Raw genomic sequence first — 9,259 nt, forward strand, 5'->3', positions numbered from 1 at the left:
CCACAATCAGCATCAAGCTGATCTCAACAAGAATATGTTCCACATGCTGCCATCGTTTGATCCCAGTCACGGGGAGATCCCTTGAGCTTGAACATCTTATTCCTTTCAAAAGATGGTGAAGTCAGCTTTAGCAGAGATTTCAGGCCAGCAAATTCCTTCAAATCCCAGTTATACTTTAATCTTCAGACAAGACAGAAATACAGTCTCAGTCACTGAATAATCATATATGTCAATCAGATAGATAGATAGATAGATAGATAGATAGATAGATAGATAGATAGATAGATAGATAGATAGATAGATAGATAGATAGATAGATAGATAGATAGATAGATAGATAGATAGATAGATAGATAGATAGATAGATAGATAGAGTTCCCAATTAACCAGTGAATTATGTGCTGAGCCAAAACCCTCTAACAAACCCCTCTCTGTGTTCATCAGCCATTGAGGCAAGCCGCTCTTGGAACACGCCAGCTCTGCTAGAATAATGGGCCACTTTACTGGACTCCAAGTTGGTTCACAGAATCCAGAGCTGGGAAACTGCTAACATGGGGTTCATAGGGAGGAGGGAAAACTTAATTGTTTCCTCCGTTTTTTTTTGTTTTTGCAACTCCCCCTCCTCTCTTCTCCTCTTTTACTTCTGAAAAGAGGACTGACAAACAGGCAGTGAACGGCACTGTTGTGTGTTCCACTGGACAAGTGGTTGAGGTAAACAGATCTACAGTGTAGGGTCTATCAACTGGAGCTTGTCAGAATGGGATAGGCCGATCAGTGGGGAGCAGCACTCATGGAAAGGGTGGATTGGTCAGGGGTCTATGCGAGTGAGTAGAAGGGGTGAAGGCTAGTGTTTTTTTTTTTTGTTTTTTTTTTTTGTGGAGAGGTGGTGGATGAGGGTGATGGACTTTAAGAGTAGCAGGCCAGAGAAACAGTGAGAGAGGGAGAAGAAGGGGCGGACATGGCTGCTAAAGGTTACTGCTTCTTATGTGGCCATTGAGTTTGAAGCCAACATTCTCATGCATGTCCCATGTGGGCTTCCTAAAATGTCTGAAAGTGATGGAGCTCTCTGAGATTAAGCGGGCAATTGACAACCCTGCCTTGCTCTCCCACAGCTCAGGCTATTTACGTACTCAAGAGGAACATTAATGCCCAAAGTCTGAACAAAAGATGCACACAAACCTGCCTCTGAGGCCCATTGCGCACTTAATTGAGGATTTGTGGAAAAGGAAAAAAAAAAAAAAAAAAAAAACGGGGGAGAGATGGAAAGGAAGAAGGGTGAGACTGCAAGGAAGAGGGAGTGAGGAGAGCAACAAAACTCGGTAGTGGTGATGGGAGAGTTGTCGTCTTCATTAAGCAAGTTTTATTTTTTTTTTATTTATTTTTTTTTCACAGAGTTCCAAATACACCAGATGAATTGATATGGCAAAGTGTCTATCACTGTACCTCTGTTTCTTATCAATCTGCATACGAGTAGATAATTTAATCTGGATGACTAATAAATACAGGGCAATTATTGAACAGACCTGGCTATAGATAGCTGAATAGGCAGTTAATCTAAATATTCAAGGATCTCAGTGCTGACACAGCTGATTGTAACATACTGACTGACGGGCTGGAATATTGAATGTGATTGGTATTGTGCTAGATTTACTCAGATCTAAATGAAAGTGACAACTTGGTGCCAATTAGCAATCGGAAATCTGAGTGAACGTGATGTCACTGGTGGTTCCACAAGACATAGCTTGCTTTTATTTATTTTTTTTAGTTTCTATGCTCCTCAGCTCTGGAAGAATCAAGACTAAAAAAACATTAGTAAAGCCTTTCCATAGAGGTCAAATATTATTTTGTCAGTTTTCAATCATGTCTAAGATGTTAAAATGTCTTGATTTGGAATTAACACTTTTTTTTTTTTTTTTTTTTTTTAGTGTTATGCTTTAATTTTGCTATTTCTTGGCTTTATCACATTTTTCTTATTTTCCTGTTAAGGTCTTTGATATTTCTCTCCTTGACTTACTATTGCACTATACTGGATAAAATATCTAAATTTTATATGTAAATATCTTTACATGGATGCAAACAATGAAAAGCAGAACCCGTGTCTCTGTTTCAAACGTTATTATGCCTTTTGATTCTGCAAAACAGACCCCTATTCACAGCTTACCTCTGTTTCTAGGATCAAAGCAAGGCTGTTTATCATCTTTCTCATTTTCGGTTCGGACAACATGTTTAAAGCTCACAGTTCCCTGGCATACACTAAAGGCTGCTCTATGTGACAACCAGTGTGAATCTGTCAGACTGAATCTTGTGACAACTGTTCAGATGAACCGTTTTGTTTCAAACAAATCTCTTCATGTGCTTTCATTATAATTCCTTTGTTGCTGCACAATGGGCTGATTATTTACAGTGGCATGGCCTTTAGTAACAGAGGGGAAAAACAAATATGAGACCCCCGCCCTCCACCCTCTTTCCGTTCTGCCTCCTCTACGCCTTACCAATCACTCTGTGAGCAATTTCGTGACACCCCCCTGCTGACCTGAATTCCAGTGTAGCAGGTGCCAATAGGATGTGGGCGGTTTGGGGATTTCAGAGGAGAACAGCAACGGTGTTGAAAAGATGGATGGGAATAATATCAATAAATGTTGACTCTATCCCTTTCAGACTCCCCCTGTGTGTAAATTCATGTATGATATCAATTGTAAACATTATACGCTACGTGAGTAAAGCTACAAAAAGGGGAAAAACGGGAAATTAGCTTATTAAAAAAAAGATGCAGAAGTAGCAAACTATGGATGCATCAATGAGTTTTCACATGAGCAGTTTTGATCAGTGATTAGCAGATCAAATAGAGAAAAATCTGATTTTTTTTTTCTTCCTAAGCATGAACACCAGGAGTTGACACTATTTTGTCTGTTTACACACCAAACTGAAAATCACACTTGGGGAAAAAAATGGAGCACTAGGTACTTATTGAAGCACACTTATTTTACACCAGGATCTTAACATTGATCCTGCAGTGATTTTTACATAGGTCTATAAAAATGTTTTATCATATTAGGGTTGGGCATTTCTCATAGCATTATTTATTGTAAAAAAATATATCATAAGAATCCTGATTTGTTGTTTTCTTGATAAATTCCAATAAGTGACTTTAAAAAAGATTTTGACACTATTATTACTATTTTCTCTACTGTTTGTTCAACAAGAGTATCAATAAATATCAATAAATTAAAAAAATTATTATGAAACGGGAAGATTTTCTAGAAGGTTTGTTTGTTGCGCTATATATGCTATGAATGCAGTGCTAAGTCCACATTGACCACCACGACTGAATATGAGAGAGGAAAAATATGGCAGACTTACTGATACAGAAAGCTAAGTTCAAGTCCAAAACTTTGTATCAACCAACAATGCACCACGAACATCTGATATAAGTTATGAGCATATTATTCAATGCACAAATAGGGATTAATCACATAATTCCATAATTCCTGTTAGATCTAAAACTAGTACACCTATCTAAAACTCCGCAGAACTTTTTTTCAGTACTTAAAAAAACATCATCTAAATTATTTACACCCCTTGTAGATACATGTTTAAAATCCTTTGAGTCTAGTTTAGAAGTTTGCTATTAATAAGAAATGAGACAAAAGCCTCTCCAAAGACGAAACAATTGTAAAAGATATATCAATTTTGAAAAGAACAATACATGTCTTTTGCTTACATTTAATTAATAAAATGGCACGATGAACATGATTTAAACTCTTCCTAATAATCAATTAAAAAATATATATTGGCAGTGCAGTAAAAAGACACTTCTTGTGTTTGCCATACTTCATGTTTCCAATTTAAGTTTGATCATTTATCTCTGGTGATGAGTTTGAAGTTGGAAGACCTCATTGCCATCCCCCTAATCTGTTACAATCTCCATAGGTTATCTATCAAAACAAGCATAATAGTAAAATCAAAGCAATACTTTAATCTTAAATCTTAAAGAAGCATACATACTTTGGGTCCTGACTATACATAGTTTGTTTCAATATGTGTTGACCTTCTATTGAAGCCCCAACCTTTTTGAAAAACGTGCAGGCTATTATTATTAGAGTGGTATTCTTGACCTGTGTCTACCTTGAGAGAAAAAAAAAATCCTATATAGCCTGCAGCAGTCTGTTGAGGAATGCATCAACAATCTAAACCTATGCTTTCAGAATTCCACTTTTTTTTTTATAGAAAGACTAGGAATGTGAAACACATAAATTATGTTATATGACAGAGACTTTTAACCCCACACTAAAAGAAAATTCAAAACTTTACTCCCTAATATGCAATGATTTTTCACTAAAATATTTATAGTTTACCTAAAATCAATTTTAAAAATCTGTAAACATGCATGGCTAAAGATACTCATGCTTTGTTTTTGGTTTTTTTTACTGTTTATGTCGCTGTCTCATAGTGAAACTGAAGAGACGCTTCAACCACAGCCAGCTGAGATCTGTCGTTTTGCCGCCCAGCAGCAGCCCCCGCTGTTGAATGCTTATGTGTCTGTTCCTGCGCAGTCATACAGAAGTGAAGGGAAGGCTCTGTGTTTGGTCAGTCCATGGGAATGGCCTCACTCTGTTCAAGCTCTCTGAGAAACGATATGCTGATTCTATAGGCAGGACCTTAAGAGTGTGAATCACCCTCTTCTCATCACTGGGAAGATGCACAACCAGAATACAGTGATGAGGGGGAAAAGGCAAGTGAAACTGAATGATATTAAGGTAATTAGAAAGGAATTAAATGATAGGATACTGAGAAAGCAGAAAAAAAATAGAGAGGCAGAGATAGACGAGCAAGGAAAGAGTGAACAGAGGAGCTGGATGGTACTTTGGCAGCTTCTGTGTGTTCCCAGGAGGATTACTCAAACACTGGATGCAAAAAAGACTGCCAACAAGACCACAGTGAAGCCCCATGAATGGCCATGCACATCCGTATACTTGCCCAAGCTCACACATCTCCGAGACTGTGCCCCTGCTGGGTCTACTGTCTATTTCACCTGGATTCTCACCTCTTTTTTCCTACTTCTACTGTCTTTTTCTCTCCCAGTTTCCCAGCTAAGTACCCACCATCTACCTCCCTCCCACCATTGAGAAGAGAGCTTTGACTGCACTTGCTGGCAGGTAACATGTGTTCCATCTTCTGGCTATTTGCCCAAAGGCAGGATAGTTTAGTCACACAAAGTGCCTCAAGAATAACAATCCCCACCCTTTTTTCCTCAAGCATTTGCTCTACTAGTCTGTGATGTATGTACACAAGACTAATGAAACAATTTCATGGTTTTGTTTCCTTTCTTTTCCATATTTTAATCTTTTAATTTATCCCTCCCACACAGTGATTTTCTCACACTCTCTCTCTCTCACACACACACACACAAACGCGCACGCACGCACACACACACACACACACACATGTCTGCCACTGGTATAATCTCACTTCAGAAGTGTTTCCACATTATTTTTGGATTGATATTTTTCAAGGAACAACACTGTACTGAAGGAGCAATGAATAAAACAAAGAACATGAGTATGCATTATTTGTAACCTGTTTTTTTTTTTTTTTTTATAATTTCATGCAAACGTTCTGCAGCAGTTATTTTCAAACATCTTATGAAACGTCACAAGAACAGAAATACCAGTACAAAATGACTGATGGATAACAGCCATATAAAATGGGTGTGGTGATGTTATCAATGCTTCAGGGCCCTGCAGGTGTTGGCATGTTGCTCAGACATGTATTCCCTTTAGTCCCAAATGTATTCCGTATGTTGCAGCCACTATACTTGAACAACGTTACTCGTAGCACAGAACAGTAAAAAGAAATAGCATTTTCAGTCTCCCACAAAATAATTTTCTCTGATCTACTTAACTTTACAGATTGTTTATTTTCTGGGCAAATCTTGATCAGTCTGATGTAAATGCCCCCTGGTGGCTGTAGAGTAATAGTCTTAAAGGACATGTTAATGAACACAGAGAAAACCCCCACAGGTAAAAAAAAAAAATACTTCAAGGGTCAGAAAGTTAATTTGATTATTTCTACTATTTGTGTCTGAGCTGGGGGAACCTGTGTTGCATGCTTCTACAGATTCTCAATAAATTACCCTGTAGCAATCGTTCTTTCACAGCCATGTTTATAACATTCATCTGATTTGACTGTCATTACAATCACATTTGAAAAAGAAAAAAAAACAACATGATATAAATGAGCACCTTACCTGAAGAGGTAATTAGTATGAAGCAAAAGATGTAACTATCAAACATAAAGCATTGGATATAGTCAACTGAACTCATTGTTGGCTCAGTAGTTAAAACGTGTTGCGTAAAATATGCAAAACGTACTCGATAGGACTGCTGTCAATGTATGTAGCAACTGTTCATGCTGCAAGCTGTTATGCTTGCATGTTTCAGAACATTCTTACTGTTAAGTGACTCCTTGCGCTTTGCAGTCTGTCTGAACTTGATTTGAATGTCTGCTGTGTTCATTCATGTAGGTTAGAAATGCAACATAGACAGCAGCCTCTGGAAAGAAATGTGTTAGCTGCATGGACACTGCTGTGCAGAATTCCCCTTAAAGGCCAGGGTTTCCCCTTGACAATATCGACACAAACCGCGTTTTGAAGCCTGCACCACCAGAGGAACATGTGCACTGAAATCCATCATTTATCCGAGACTCACAGTTCACAGGAGCGTCTGCAAGCGCCTGCCCAGAAACGCTTTCCAGACAAGCCAAGATGCAGAAGGCAATCAACTCAAGGTGCCAAGAGACTTGGTTTCCATGGTGACATTGATGGTACCTTTGAAAAAGTGTCTGTTTCCGTGAGTGCGTTTTATTGAGCATGCATGAGTTTTAATACGAAAAAGAAAAAGGACTGCGATGATTGGCTCGGGAGATGGGTGGCGCAACCACCGCACAAAAAGAAGCGATGTTTGTAACTTTTGGTTTTCTCAGATGTAAATATGTAGGGCAACAGAAAAAGGGAATTCCTTTACATCATGCCATTAACTTGCAAAAAACCCCCCCAAAAAAACAGGAAGTTGTATTCATTTCCGATGGCATTAGAAATACAGTACAGGAGAAAATGCATATTGAAAACCCTGTTTCAAAATATAATGTTTTAGATTTGCGTTGTAATTCACACATTTAGTTTATTAAACCATTAAAGTCCACATGAATCTATGGTCTTTCAACTATCGGGTTAATCAAGTGGCCAAAATGTAAACACTATCAATTCCGAATTTAGCTCGAAGCAACTTGTTGACAGCTAATTCATAGCCTACTTGCGTTTTTGCTGAAGCAAATCCTTATTTAGGTACCAGATTTTACCATGATTAAAGAAGCAAAACGCCACAAAATTACCCAAAGACAAGATTTTGCATCTCTCGGTGTTGCAATTAATGTTGGCCAGAGGCTGCAGTCTTAACCGGAATGCACATTTTGTCCCTTTTTTTTAAACGCATAACTTGGTTATTTCATACGTTGCTTAAACTTCGGCATGCACCTCTTTTTTGAAATTTAAAAATTATGACAGAAATACTTGCACTTTTTTTCATATGGCTTATTATGGTTAATAAAACCTTGGTAGTCTGCGCTGTACGACTTTTCTTTGCAGCATGTTTCTATTTATTTGTTGTGTCTGCAGTCAATTGTCAATGTAGCATTGCAACCCCATGCTCATTTCAGAATGAAAATATTAACGTCAGTAATGCTGCCCATGTGCACCTGAATAAATGGCTAAAATTTAACTTCTGGTGTTTAACTGTAAAACAGTTTAAATCACGATTAAAACATGTTTTTTTTTTTCCTCCATAATCTACAGTAAAAAGCGTTCTGTTGTTTGCATGATAAAATGAAACAAAACAAAAGCATCTTACCTTTGCTGGGAACCACGATGGGAAAGTTTTTTTTTTTTTTTTTTTTGGTGTGCAGGCTCTATAAGCGCATCCGCTTCAGACTGGGTGAGCCACAACGAGCTGCAGAGCGCACAGCGGTCCGGGACAGGAGCGCTTCACACACCAGAGGGGCTTCCTTTTTTTTCTGCCAGTAAAATCCGAGCAGCTCCTGCAGCTCAACGCTCCCACTGAATGAGCTCTGCCTTACCTCGCTCTTCGACGCTTTGCTCCCCACCGTCTACCTCCTCACCACCGCCTCCCGCCCCCCTCCCTCCTTCTTTGTCTCTTCTGCATGGGAATGCCAACTCCCGTTGGTCGAAGATGCAGCCTACACCCTAACATTCCCTCTTCCTCCCTCTGTCTCCTTATTCTTCTCTCTCTTTTTATTACCCTCACGCAAACACCATTTGGTGTTAAAGTTCATGCGAAACCTGTTCAGGACGGGAAGCACATGGAGTACAGAGAGTCTGTGATCAGAACTGATCACAGACTGAATTCTAATCGCCTAAAGCCTAGCTTTAACATCTTAGGGAAAGTGCTGTTCTCTCTCTTTGTGTACATTTTTTTAAAAAAACAGACATAAATGTTTTAGACCTGTTCTGTTAGAAAATCTAGAGTTTGTCTGTGTAGTCTGTTAGAATAAGCAAAGTACACCATGTCCCAATGGTCAACCCATTAATTTACAGCATGCCCCACAAATATAGGCAAACCTTCTTGTTTAAAGAGTCATTAAATCCATTACTCTTTTATTGTACTAAGTATGATCAGAGCATTTTTTTAAAAATATCCTAAATCTTCAAGTTGAAGTAATGGTTACCTTAACCACTCTTGTAAAAGAAATCTGACAGAATACTTCTGTCAGATAGATAGATAGATAGATAGATAGATAGATAGATAGATAGATAGATAGATAGATAGATAGATAGATAGATAGATAGATAGATAGATAGATAGATAGATAGATAGATGTGTTAAAATAGGCAGTATAGTTGTTAAATTGACTTATCTAATTGGATAACAGGATATATATACATCAACCTTCTCAAACATGCCAGATTAGATTTTTATGTGTAAATATGTAATATGAACAAATAAATTAATTCAAGGTCTCACTTTGTTTTCACTCTGTCACTTTTAAATTGTTAGTTTATTCACACTCCAATTAATCTTTATTGCTTTTTGTGCGACATTTTTTTTATTATGATACGCTGACAATAAAATTATATTGAAGCGAATATTTAACACGCTACATCACATTTGCATGTATAAATGAAGAACTAGCTAAAGGTAATTTGTCTTAGTTTTATGTAGTGAAATCATAATTCCCAACCAAAACT

General features: G+C 37.9%; 1 protein-coding gene across 2 annotated transcripts in view; it reads right to left on the minus strand.

The window, feature by feature from the left end:
- slc1a2b (solute carrier family 1 member 2b) overlaps positions 1–8,291 on the minus strand; it is a 34,526-nt gene extending 26,235 nt beyond the window's left edge. The window contains exon 1 of one of the 2 annotated variants that reach the window (XM_088006343.1): positions 7,905–8,291. The gene's annotated coding sequence lies outside the window, so the exon portion shown is untranslated. The remainder of the gene's footprint in view (positions 1–7,904) is intronic. The other variant, XM_015002598.2, reaches the window with a different exon arrangement.
- Positions 8,292–9,259: the final 968 nt, after the last annotated feature.

This window comes from Poecilia mexicana, unplaced genomic scaffold (genome assembly GCF_051168715.1).
Source record: "Poecilia mexicana isolate PSO_F unplaced genomic scaffold, ASM5116871v1 scaffold_6, whole genome shotgun sequence".
In the NCBI taxonomy this organism is placed as follows: domain Eukaryota; kingdom Metazoa; phylum Chordata; class Actinopteri; order Cyprinodontiformes; family Poeciliidae; genus Poecilia; species Poecilia mexicana.